The sequence below is a fragment of the Antechinus flavipes genome, chromosome 6 (assembly GCF_016432865.1).
Source record: "Antechinus flavipes isolate AdamAnt ecotype Samford, QLD, Australia chromosome 6, AdamAnt_v2, whole genome shotgun sequence".
Classification (NCBI taxonomy): Eukaryota; Metazoa; Chordata; class Mammalia; order Dasyuromorphia; family Dasyuridae; genus Antechinus; species Antechinus flavipes.
The window spans coordinates 66,559,864-66,573,700 of NC_067403.1; the positions used below are offsets into that span (position 1 = coordinate 66,559,864).

Genomic DNA, 13,837 nt, shown 5'->3' on the forward strand with positions numbered 1-13,837 from the left:
CTTGAACCAGAATCTTCTTGGCTCTAAGGCCAGCTAACTCCCTTCTATCATATTTCATCTTTATGTACTAGAATATATGTGTGTGTGTGTGTGTGTGTATATATATATATATATATATATATATATATATATATACACACATGCATACACACACATATACATATACACATACCATACATAACTGAATATATGTATCTATATATAAATACATTCAGCTTAAATATATATGTGTGTATATATATATATACACACATATACTACATACACATGCATTCACTATATATACAAATATAACATATACACATGCATATACTACACACTGCATATATTTGCACATATATTGGTATATATAGTGTGTATGCATATATACATACACATGTATATGTATGTATATATACATTTCATATATGTCTATTTATTGATTCAAGTCCTACACCAACACATACTAGCTATGTGACAATGAGCAAATCATATAATCTTTCAATGATTCAGACACTCCTTCCTCCCATGCAATCTGTCCTTCCAACACTCATATGTGTGTATATTTGTACATGTGTACATTCACATACATTCATATACATAAATGCACACAATGTGTATGTCTATGTTGTTACATATGTTTGTACATGTGATATATGTCCATATACACAACACACATATAACACAAATCCATGTATGTGTTTCTGTGCATATGAATGTATGCACATATACATATGTATAATAAATATAATATAAATATCTAATAAATACATTATATACACACTGTGTATGTGTGATTAGACACAGATATGAGGCAGCTGGTGGCCTAATGGATAGAGCGCTGGACCTGGAGTTCAGAATACAAGAGTCCAAATCCAATTTCAGATACTTCCTACCTGTGTGACCCTGGGCAAGTCCCTTAACCATGTTTCCCTCAGTTTCCCCATCTGTTAAAAAAATGAGCTAGAGAAGGAAAGGTAGACCATTTCAGTATCTTTACCAAGAAAATCTCAAATGTGGTCACAAAGGAAACAATTGAATAACAAAAAGACACAGACATTGCACATGTATAAATACATATACTTAATATAAACACAAAAACGATACTGTTTCCTCCCCATGTACACATTCCCAGAGGGCTGCAATAAGGAGGTCTGAGGTGCCGAAGACTTGCTGAATTCTAACAAATGGGAGGTCTTCACCACCACATTGAGGCAGTGACAGACCCAATCCCAAAGTGCAAATGAGTTGTTTGGCATCAGGACATCAAACAATGTTAACAGATTCCCCAGTGGAGAAACTGCAACTGACTGTGAAAACTTTTTGCACTTTGTCAATCAAATGAGATGTGACTATTATCACCCAAACAAAACCCAACCTGGAGAGGATGAATGTGGCCCTAAATTCCTCGTGTGGAAGGCTCTTTTACTCTTTGAACAGTTGCAGCCTCCACCACCATCCCAGAATCTCAGGATCAAACATCTCAGAGCAGGTGCCCTTCTCACTAAAGGAAAATTTTCCTCATCTTTCACTGGGGAGAGTCCTTTGGTGGGTCTAAAGTGCTTTCAGGCAGTGTTATGTTATCCGCTTGCTTCTGATAGCTCTGACAAGGTGCCTGTGGAATCACAAGCTCTGGGATCAGGTCTTGGCTTAGCCGCTTCTTACCTGGGGGCCCTCTGGGCAAGTCCCTTTATCTGTCTGGTTTCCATTTCTTCTTCTATAAATGAGAGGGTTGGAAGGCAGTGGAAAATGCAGTGGAAAGAGATCAGGATTTAGCTGGTGAAGAGGCAGCTCTGCCATTTAGAATTGTAGCTTAAAAACCATGTGGTACCTTACAGATGATCAAACTTTTTGAATTCAGGACCTCTTTATCACTCCCACTAGAATTTCTGAAGACCCTTCAAAAGGATTTTGTTTATGTGGATTATGTCTATCGACAGTTGCTATAATCGAAATGAAAATGTCATTATTATTATGAAAACAGTTTTGACTTTCTGAATGGGTGTCAAGATTTCTGAGGACTCTAGATGACACTCTGAGATGAGTTTCCTCATTTTAAAAATGAAGAAAATGAAAAGATGTCTCCAAGATCATGTAGGAAGTTAATGGGAGATTGGAAACAGAAATCAGGACTGACCTCAAATCTAGCTCTCTATCCACCTCACCTTGCTCTCTCTAACTGTGTGATGCTCAGAAAGTCACTAGTAGATGTCAGAGGTGAGATGGGAACTCGGGACTTTCTGATTTTAGCCATTTTACCACTCCACCTCCTCAACAAAAGTCAGAGTCTTGGGAAGCCAATATCACCTCATCATATCCAGGATACAACAGCCATTAAGGGAATACACTAACGTGCACAAATGCTACCTTTTCTCCCTTTACTTATAACTGTTGCTATAGAAAAGTTCCCAAACTAAGATAATTCTGTGAAAGTTACAATGGTCCATTCACCATCTATTGTAAATATTGTGGCTAATGAAACTGACTTGTGTCTCACGATATAGTCTAATCACAGTCTTGCTTTAACAAAGGCTGTCAGTCTACACTAGGTAGCATGCACACACACACACATATACATTTTTCCCGTTTTTCAAAGTACAACAAAACCAAAAACCCACAAAGAAAGCCTATGCATTTCACAGGAAGATTGGAAGAAGTAACACATTGTTCCTTCAAAAAAGGTTAAAGCTATTGAATGAGTTCCATTTAAAGTGACAATTATATTGTAGCTATTGGGAAAAAATCTGAGAAATCATTCCTTTGAGATCTAAAGAGGCAAAATGTCTAAAATTCTACAATATGGTACAGTAGAAGTTGAATTGGGTTGGAGTTAGAGATCCTGGACAAATTATTTAATCTCATCTGGCCTCAGTTTCCTTATTTGTTAAAATGGAGTTATTAGATAATCTCTGAGGTACCACTGAGCCCTAAACCTATGATCCTATGAACTTCTGAAATTATTATCTCTCTCTTTGGGGTACCGGGTCCCTTCCACATAGCCCCAACATATCATATAAGGTGATACTAACTAAAGAATAAAACCAATTTTAGACATAAAAAAAAATCAGGACTACAGAGGCAGAATTGGAGCAGTTGGAATCTTCAAGCATGAAGCACATGAAGTTTATATTCAAACCATAAAACCCTAAATTAAAATATCTCTTAATTAACTTTATATAATATAATTGGAAATAGAGGGTGTTTGGGTCCATTGGGAAGATGGGAACACTGGGTAGCTCCGAGTTTACTTCCGGCAGGAGAGCTGTCTTTGAGTATTTGAGAAGTTGTTGTATTGAAGGAAATATCTGATTTATTCTGCTTGATCCAAGAAGACAGAACTAAGAAGAATGGGTATAAACTACAGAGATACAGATTTTCATTTTCTCATAAGATTTCATAACTACTGAAGTCCAAGAAGGGGACACTAAAAGGCAGTGAATTCCCCATCCCTGGAAGCCTCCAAGCAGAGGATGGATGACTCTTTGGGGATATCAAAGAAGGGAATTCCAATAAGGTACTGAGGACTGATTTCTGAAGGCCCTTCCAATTCTGAGATTCTATGGTTTTACACTTAGAGAGAATAAGTGTCTTTGTAGGACAAGGAAGATGATAGCAAAGATTTGAAATAGCTTGAGGCCTCTAAAGCTCCTTAGAAATGACACAGAGATGTTTACCTGATTTCCTCATTAATTGATTAAGGAAACTCGAAATAATATCTATTAAAATACTGGAGTAATATTGATAAGTAGCCAAAGGATATGAACAGACAATTTTCAGATGAAGATGAAACTATTTCTAGTCATATGAAAAGGTGCTCCAAATCATTATTGATCAGACAAATACAAATTAAGACAACTCTGAGATATCACTACACATCTCTCAGATTGGCTAAGATGACAGGAAAAGATAAAGACAAAAGTTGGAGGGGATATGGGAAAACTGGGACACTGATACATTGTTGATGGAACTGTGAACGAATCCAACCATTCTGGAGAGCAATTTGGAACTATGCTCAAAAAGTTATCAAACTGTACATACCCTTTGACACAGCAGTGTTACTACTGGGCTTATGTCCTAAAAAGATCTTAGGGAGGGAAAGGGACCTACATGTGCAAAAATGTTTGTGGCAGCCCTGTTTGTAGTGGCAAGAAATTGGAAACTGAGTGGATGCTCATCAGTTGGGGAATGGTTGAATAAGTTATGGTGCATTCATATTATGGGATATTAGTGTTCTGTAAGAAATGACCAACAGGATGATTTCAGAGAGGGCTGGAGAGATTTACATGAACTGGTGCTGAGAGAAATGAGCAGAAAGAAGAGATCATTGTACATGGCAGTAATAAGATTATATGATGCTCACTTCTGATGGCCGTGGCTCTCTTCAACAATGAATTGATTCAGATCAGTTCCAATTGTTCAGTAATGAAGAGAGCCATCTACACCCAGAGAGAGGACTGTGGGAACTGAGTGTGTATCACAACATAGCATTTTCACTCTGTTGTTGTTTGCTTGCACTTTTGTTTTCCTTCTCAGGTTTTTTTTTTCTTTCTAGATCTGATTTTTCTTGTGCAGCAAGATAACTGTATGGATATGTATACATATTGGATTTAACATATATTTTCATATGTATTAGAATACCTGCCATGTAGGGAAGGGGGTGGGGAGGAGGAAAAAATTTGGAACAGAAAGTTTTGCAAGGGTCAGCATTGAAAAATTACTCATGCATATGTTTTTTTGGTAAATGTTTTATTTGCAAATAAAAAGGTATAATAAAAATTTTTTAAAAATAAAATACTGGAGTAATAATAATTTTTAAATTGGAATTTAAGTTGGAAAATTAATTTTTAACTGATCATTACAACCATGGCAGGGGGAAGAGGGAAGAAACAGAGAGACAGAAAGAATTAGAATAAAGGCTGCTCGAGCTTAGGAAAAGAGCAGTGGGCAAGGGGATGGTCATAAGTACTTCTATAGTGACTACTAAATGCCACATATTATGCTAAGTGCTTTACAAATATCTCATCTCATCCTCAACCCTGCCCATTAGATGCTGTAATTATCGCCATTTTTTGTAGCTGAAGCAACTAAGATAATGATGACTTATGAATCATGAGACATGGCTTCTAGTCTCATTATTTAGCTATCTAATCTTGAGTACATCTGGGCTAAAATGTTCTTATCTGGAAAGCCAAGGGGTTGAACAGGTCAAAAGTAGGAAGAAAGACTTAATCATAGCGGTACATTTTGTGGTGATAAAAGAACTGAAAATACGGTGGGTACCAAATGGGAAATGGCTAAACCAAAACTGAAATGTGTATGCAATGGAATATTGTTATGCTGTAAGAAATGATGATTCTGAGCAATTCAAAGAGAAATATCAGAAGAGTTGCATACACTGATGCAGAATGAAGAAGTCAAAAACCAGTAGAACAATATACACAATAACTACAATAATGTAAATGAAAAGACCAGTAAAAAAGAAGTCAAAGGATGAATAATTATAATGATTAATCCTGATTCTAGGGAATAGAAATTGAACTTGGGGACTAGGATTATAAATGTCATTTATACTATCTAGTCATGGTGACTAGATCTTTCATCTTTGTTTAACCTTTTGCCTTTGTTTCAGGGCAGGGTTCAGTGAATATTGATGGTTGGCATTATGTCTAAAAATGACTGATAAAAGAACAAAAGGCATCAATGAAATCTTTCATCCCCCTCCCCATTTTAGATGATTTCTAAGACTGTTTCCAATGTCCAAAATGGAAGTTATTTAAATGGAAAATGCTATGCAAACTGCAAATGACTTTTCAGTGACCTGACTTGGCTCCTTCTCCCCTCCTCCCACTCTCTTCCAGGTCAGGAACCATTTTAAAAGCTTAGACAGTACATAGGGAATGAGGAGAAAGGAAAGAAAAAAGGAAAAGGCCTGAAATGGGTTGTTAAAAGTAAAGCCACACTAAGCCATTAATGCTTTATTTTGCAGGAGGATGAGTAGGGATCCGGGTGTTTATTTCAATAGCTTTTCTGAGCACTGTGCTATTTAAATTCACAAGGATTTTATTGTCACATTTCATCCCCTATTAACAATGGCATGTGAGCCTAGAGTGCATTGTCAATTCTCTCAATATCCCAGAATGGGGGTGGAGGGAGGGCAGATAAGAGGAAGTAGAATATAAAATTCTCCACTGCATCATTCCTCTATATACAGATATTACAAAGAACACCATCACTATCAACTCCAAGTATTGTATAAATTAGAAATCTCTATGAAAAATCCATATTCAAATTCTACTTAAACCCTCTCTGTTTTAAAGGTGCTATGTCTCTTTTTCTTCCTGTATTTGAAACTCATTAGAAAACTTTTCCTTTGCAGCTTTCATTTATTCAGAACACACTCAGAGAAATGGTGGTGGTGGGGGGGGGAAGTAAGGGAAATAAGAGAGAGAAGAAAAAGAGTGAGAGAAGAAAGAAAGGAAGTAAAGAGAGGGAAGGGAGGAAAAAAGAGAAGAGAGACAGAAAGTAAAGAGAGAAGAGACAAAAAAAGAGAAGATAAAGCAAGGAAAAAGAGTGAGAGAAGAGAGACAAAAGGGGAAGAGAGAAAGAAAGAGAAAAGGAATAGAGCAAGAGGAAGAAGAAAGTGAGAAGAGAGAGAAGGGAGAAGAAAAAAGTAAGCAAAAGAGTAACTGAAGAGATGGAAAATGAAAAGAGAATTAGAGAGGAAAAGGAAAAAGAAAAGGGAGAGAAAAGAGAGAAGAGAAAGGGAAAAGAAAGAGGAGAAAGAAGAGAAAGCAAATGAAAGGAAAAATGGAAAGAGAAAAAGCAAGAAGAAAGAGTGAGAGAGATTCAGAAAATGATAAGAGAGTGAAGAGAAAGAAGAGAGAAAAGAAACAGAGAGAAAGAAAATTGAGGAGTGAGAAAAAGAAGGGAGAGGAATGAGTAAAGAGAAAAGAGAGAAGAGAAAGCAAAAGAAAGGAAAAAAAGGTTGACAGAGTCATAGGGAAAGGGAGGAAAAGAGAGATAGAGGAACAGAGAGACAGAGAAGGAAGAACACAAGAAAAAGCAAAAGACTAAGAGAGAAGTGATGGAAAATGAGAGATGAATGAGAAGAGAGGGAAAAAAAGGAGAGAAAGACAAAGAGAAAAAAAGAGACAGGAGAGAGAAGAGAAAGCAAACAAAAGGAAAAAATGGAAAGAGAGAAAAAGCAAGAAGAAAGAACAAGAGAAGAAAAAGATGAGACAAAAAATGATAAGTAAAGAGAAAGAAGAGAGGAAAAGAAAGAAAAATAGAGGGGAGAGAAATGAGATAAAGAGAAAAGAAAGAGGAGAGAACAGAATACAAATGCAAGGAGAGAGAGAGAGAGAGAGAGAGAGAGAGAGAGAGAGAGAGAGGAAAATGTGATGAAAGAGGCTGAAAGACGACTGGGCGGGTGACACAAGCTAAGCAGAGCAGACAAAGAATACTCTGAGATTCACAAGGAGACAATGAAGGCTCCGAGGGAACCACAGGAGAGACATGGGCCTGACAGCTCAATCCCACCCCAGAATTATGCTTGTTCCTTGCAAAAAGAAGGTGCTGGGAGCAGCTCCCTGCAACTGGAGGGATTCACGATGTCATTTCCTGGCTAAAACAAATGTTCCCATGTTAATTGCCCGGTTTCTCATTGAAAGGGTCATTTTTGCACAATGGACAGCTTGACTTCTCACCCCATGGGGGTCCTTTATAGAAAAGCTCCTCTTTGAGTGCGGAAGCCAACAGGGCTAGGAGTCTTGTCCAGTTAGCAGCTTACCTCAGTGATTCAGGCAGGCATCCTCTTGCCTTGATTCTGTCCTGAACCTTGGGAGAAGCTGGGCTTGCCAGGCACTTAGGAATGACGACAGTACTAAGGGCAGCTGGAGTTACGATGGCGATAATCTTTACAACACTGAGTGAGTTAACTTTGTGGGGGATGCTACTCGGTGTTCCACATAACCTTCACGCTACGGGGCTCTTAACCTGGCTGAACTTGTTTTTAACCTTTTGATAACTGTTAATATAATTGTTTCCCTTTGAAATATTATATATATAATATGTGTGTATATATACATATATACGTATATGTATACACACGCACACATATATTAGTTGATCTTTTTTAATACATTATTCTGAGAAGGGTTCCATAATAGAAATAAGTTAAGAACTCCTATGAAGATGGACAGAAGCAGCTACACCCAAAGAAAGAACACTGGGAAATGAATCTAAACCATTTGCATTTTTGTTTTTCTTCCCAGGTTATTTCTACCTTCTATATCTAGGATATACCGTGGCATATTTAACATGTATAGGACTGCTTGCCATCTGGGGGAGGGGGTGGAGAGAGGAAGGGGGAAAATCGGAACAGAACTGAGTGCAAGGGATAATGTTGTAAAAAATTACCCTGGCATGGGTTCTGTCAATAAAAAGTTATTTAAAAAAATAAATAAAGAGAACTCCTATTAAGAGAATGCAGAAAAAATCCATTTTAACATCTAATCTAATGTGAGGGAAAGACCACCAGAACTTTCCCCCGAGGTGAGGTCATCAGAGTACGCTGCTATCGCTTATCAGCTAGAAACAAAAGAACTTAGTGGCACAGACAAGAATACTAATTTGTTAAAACAAGAAGCTATCAGGTGGTCCAGCCCGAGCCCCCCTACATCCTCCAGTCTCTGCCTCCCCCAACGAAGAGTGCTTTTCCTGCTACTATCCTTTGTTGTGTTTTGTCCAGGTGGAAAAACTCCCTCTGCTTTTAGATCAGAGATCCAGAACAGGTTAGTTCACTGGTGACCTGTATTCTCCTAGACAGGAAGGGGGCTGGAGAATTGGAACAAAGAAGACATCCGGAATCTTCCTCAACACAGGAAGCCTTGGCAGGGTGAGGGGAGGGAAGCAATTCAAGAGAACTGGGAGCAGGGACTAAACCCTACAGAAGAAGAAAGCCACAGGGGCCGCTGCTGAACGTTCATGCTTACTTGATAAAAAATACAATTACTATCACTACGCCTCTTCCAACCGACTACCTGTTTTAAAACAAATAACAAAGCACTGACCAAATAACCTATGAGACGTAACAGACAATGGAAGTCATTATATGACTCGATCTTGCAGATGACAAATAAAAGATTACATCGATACCAACATTACACATCAGATTAAAATAATTTCCCCCCTCCCCCCAGCACAAACAAATGGAGATCTAGCTAAGAAAATTGATTTTTTTTTGCCCTTAAAATATAAAACACAGAATGGAAATATACATACCAGAGATGTGTTTTGATAATGCATACTATAAAAATTTCCAGGTGGGAGTGTACCTACCTAGGTCTTAAGTCTATGAAGCATTTTTCAGTACGCAGATACAAGTTAAAACAAATGCAAGGGCCTGAAAATATGCTTGTGTGTCTGTTTCATACACTGAGAAAGAGTGAAGTCTTCCAACTTTCCCTGTCAGAATTTGACTGCTCTGAAATCACCATTCCATTCTGATACAAACATCTTTCCCCTAACTAAAACTGGTAAAGCGTTTTGCCAATATGACTTAATTAAACCTGAAGACCGCCAAGGAGATAGGCAAGGCAGTTTTATCACCTACTGGGGGGAAAGCAATATCCCTGACTCTCCTAACCTTGAATCTCTAGCTTCTGTTTTCAATTTTTCCAGATCTTCAGAATGACTTTCATGCTTATGATTTAATACAACTTTCAATCAATGTTCGAAAGATCTTCCCAGTTCCTATATAGTTGGGAGACTCACATCACCTTTAGCCCAGAGACAGGTGATGCTATATTCCTTTCTGTCTTGTTCCAAGATTTAAGGCTAGCAGGATGAAGAGTGGACTCAGTGTGTTGGGACCCACAGGCGCCGCAGACCACTTGCTGGCGTTAAAGATGAGGCAGCTACAACCTACAGGCCTAAGCAAATTAGGTGCAGCCCTCAGGCACCTGCCAAGCTGTCAGCGAGACCCTCATCTGGGCAAAATTTCAAGGCCCCTTAGACTGAGCAGTGGAAAGAGCTAGCTGCAAAGGAAAATTAAGGCTTTACAGTCAATTGGAAGCTCTTTGTTAGACTCTTAGGAGTGATTAATAGCAACATGACCTAAGAATGAATCCAATCCTGGTTGGGGATGAATTGGAGATGATGTCCCATGCTCACTTTAAACTGTTTAAACACACACACACACACACACACACACACAGTCTCTCTCTCTCTCTCTCTCTCTCTCTCTCTCTCTCTCTCTCAGTAGCTTGGAAGGGAACTCTTCATAAATGCAAAAATAGAGTGGGTAACATTTGTGAAATTAAAAAAAAATCCTTTATAAATGTGGCGTAGTAAAATGTGTATGGGGGGGCGGGGAAGAGGAAAGAAAATTCTCTCTCGAAATGTACACATCTCAGAGTCTGTGAAGTCGTAGCCAAAGATTGAGAGATCACTGGCTTCAGGAGAACATGGAAGAATCATAGATTGAGTCAGGGCTGAAAGAAGCTTTAGAGGAATCTAGTCCAATCCTCTCTTACTATACATGAGGAAACTGAGGCTTCCAGAAGTGAGAGACTTGGCTACTTAGTGGCAGACTTAGGGTTCGAGCCCAAATTTTCTGATTCCAAATCAGTGCTCTGTTGATTCTTCATAGGATGATGAAGTTGCTTGAAAAAGGATTTAATTTTAAAAAAGAAAAAGGAATAGAAAATGGAAAAATAATAACATGTTTTCAGCTGCGCGCATTTAGGGTTAGAGTCAGGAGTCGGGAGTCGGGAGTTGGATTTAGGGTTAGAATCGAGAGTTGAGTCGGGAATTGGGAGGCGCATTTAGGGTTAGGGTTAATTTGCAGCTATAATAGAAAGAATAGTGGGCTTGAAGAAAAATACAGGCTCAGACACTTACAATGTATCCTTGGGCTAGTCACTTAATCCTATTTGCCTCAGTTTCCTCATCTTTAAAATGAGCTACAGAAAGAAATGGAAAACCACTCCAGTATCTTTGGCAAGAAAACCCCAAATGGGGTTACAAAGATTTGATCATGAATTATCAACAACAGATATCTTACATTAATCTGAAGTATTTCAACCTGAGGAGGTATCATGATATAATAGAAAGAAAGCTAGCCTATGACTAGCACCAGGGTTCAAATTTCTTTTCTGTCCTTTATAAATTCAATTAACTTCTCTCTCTTTCCTATCTGTAAAGTGGGGGTAATAACAGAATTCAACTCACAAAGTTATTTTGAAGGTCAAATGAAATAATGTATGTAAAGTGCTTTGAGAACCTTAGAAGCACTAGCTCGATAATGTTAACTTCTAGGTTGGGAAGTTGTACTAGATTAAGGCTTCTTAAACTTTTTCCACTCGCAACCCCTTTTTGCCCAATAAATTTTGACATGACCTTAGCTAAATAAATATACAAAATAGGTATACATCAAACATTGACTGGTAAAAAAACATAATTTCATGACCCTCACATTGTTAGAATATACCATATGGGTCATGAACACACACACACACACACACACACACACACACACAGGTTAAGAACCCCTATTCTATTTTACCCCTTTATACTACTGCCTCCTAAATCTGACTCTATTTTCCCAGCCATCTCTAATCCTTGAATAGCCTCCAGAAATCACCAACTTTCACTGTTCTCTACAAAATATCCCCCCTTCCCACAAGGCAGCCTCCTTAAGGATGTCATCCCTGGCTCTAAGCTCCTCTCTATCACCCAGCACACCATCTCTCTCAGAGATCAGATTGAATTAAACCAAGGACCACTTCCAAAATCTCAGATATTTTTCTTTGGCACTAATAATGTCTATGTTAATAAAAGAAATGGTACCAGTAGATATAATTAAGCTAATGTGGATTTCTAAAGGGGAAGTAATAAGATTTGCACGGTGGAGTCAAAAAACATTTATTGAACCCTTACTGTATATAAAGATTGTACTAAGCAAGGAAAATACAAAGAAAGGCAAAAATGGCCTCTGCCCTCAAGGAACGCAGCATCTAATGCAAGGAGATAACATGCAAACGACTACATACAGACAAAATATATACAGGAAACATTGGAGGTAAGCTCAAAGGGAAGATACTAGCATTGAGGTGAAATGAGAAAGACTTCTTAAAAAGATAGGACTTTAGTAGAGATCTAAAAAGAACCAGGGAAGACAAGAAATAAAGCCAAGAATGGAGAGAACTGTATGGGGGAAAGCAAGTTGGCAGATGGAGTATCTTGGGTAGTGATATTTACTCTAGTACATAATCAAAGTTAGCCTCTCAGTTAAAATGTACATCTCATATGTCATTGGCCTTTAAGAATCATATCATCAGATCAATATAGTTACCCAATTCTTACAAGAGGGGTGTGTTTAGAACTCAATTGGTTTAACTACAAAAATGTCCTCCTTTGGCCACTGATCTCTGAAGGAAGTTTAAAGGTAACCATGAAAAAAAGAAGCGATAAAAATGTGAATAAATGAATATTATTTGCTCAAGTTTAAAGGCTGCTTTTCAAGTTAATTTCAGAGCCAAAATACACATAGTCCATCTTTCAGATAATCTCAATATGTCTTTTTTTAAATAAGAAGATAAAATTTATGGAACTAGAATGAAGAAATAAATCCATATCTCTAAACAACACACACATACAGACATACACCAAGCGGGTACCCAATTGAGTATGTGGGAGGAGAACACAGTAGGTTCATAAATTATACTTGGATTGTTGCAAAGCTTAAACTTTGAGTTACTTGATCATCTTACAGACTATCCACACACCTCCACCCCCCATTCCTAATCCTGCCATTTTGTAGAATGATATTAGATATTCCAGAGGTTGTATGCATTGAGGGAAAGGGAAGGGAATAAGAATTTATTAAGCAAATTCTACATTCCAGGCACTGTGCTCTGAACTTTTATAGATATTATCTCATTTGGTTCTCCCAACAATCCTGGGAAGTAGGTGCTATTATAGCCCCCTTTTTCAATTGAGGAAAATGAGGCAGAAATAAATTGAGTGACTTGCCCAGGGTCACAGTAATAATTGTCTAAGACCAAATTTGTACTCGATTCTTCCCGGTTCCGGGTCCAGCACTCTATTGACTGTGTCACCTAGCTGCTTTAAGTACAAGTGTATTTTTTAGCAATAAGAAATATCCCTGGTTAGATTTAAAAAGCAATTTCCCTATGTTATCTTACCCTCCATCTTCCCATGTACCCACATTTCCAATTCTTCCATACTATAGATCCCAGCTTCTTAAACCATGGTTTGCAACCCCATAGGAGGTCTTATAATTGAATGTGGGGGTCAGGAAATTAGGATTTACTATCAGCAAATGTCTGACTTGTATATTTATTTTGTGTACCTATATACCTGAGGTCACATAAAAATTTCTTGGATGAAAAGGAGTTGTAAGCGAAAGACCATTTAAGAAGTCCTGCTATAGACAAAACTATTTCTTGTCCTTCAAGCTGTATCTTACCATTTCTGACCCAATTTTCCTGTTCTATATTAAAGAGAGGTGCAAATTATTTTCCCCTCATGCTCAGCTTTCTAGTCCTAGTGAGAAGATCTTTTCCACATCAAATTTTAGTCCTTAGACATTTGTGCTGATTAATATCAAGGATTAACAGGCTAATCCTGACATTAGTCAGTTCCAATTTTTGTCTGTAACATAGATTGTATGTAAAGAATCATTCTACTTTTAAGAATATTCTTTTCTTTCAATCAAGGAAATGCTTCTAAGTAATCTAGGCAAGAGACTTCATAAATTTAAGATTAATGTCATTTGAAGTACAGTGTATTTCCATTATATGTCTATATGTACACCCTAATGATAGGACTAATA

General features: G+C 37.8%; 1 protein-coding gene across 1 annotated transcript in view; it reads right to left on the reverse strand.

The window, feature by feature from the left end:
* The window catches only part of MAML3 (mastermind like transcriptional coactivator 3), a 530,175-nt gene that overhangs the window by 330,487 nt on the left and 185,851 nt on the right, over positions 1 to 13,837 (reverse strand). The window lies entirely within an intron of this gene.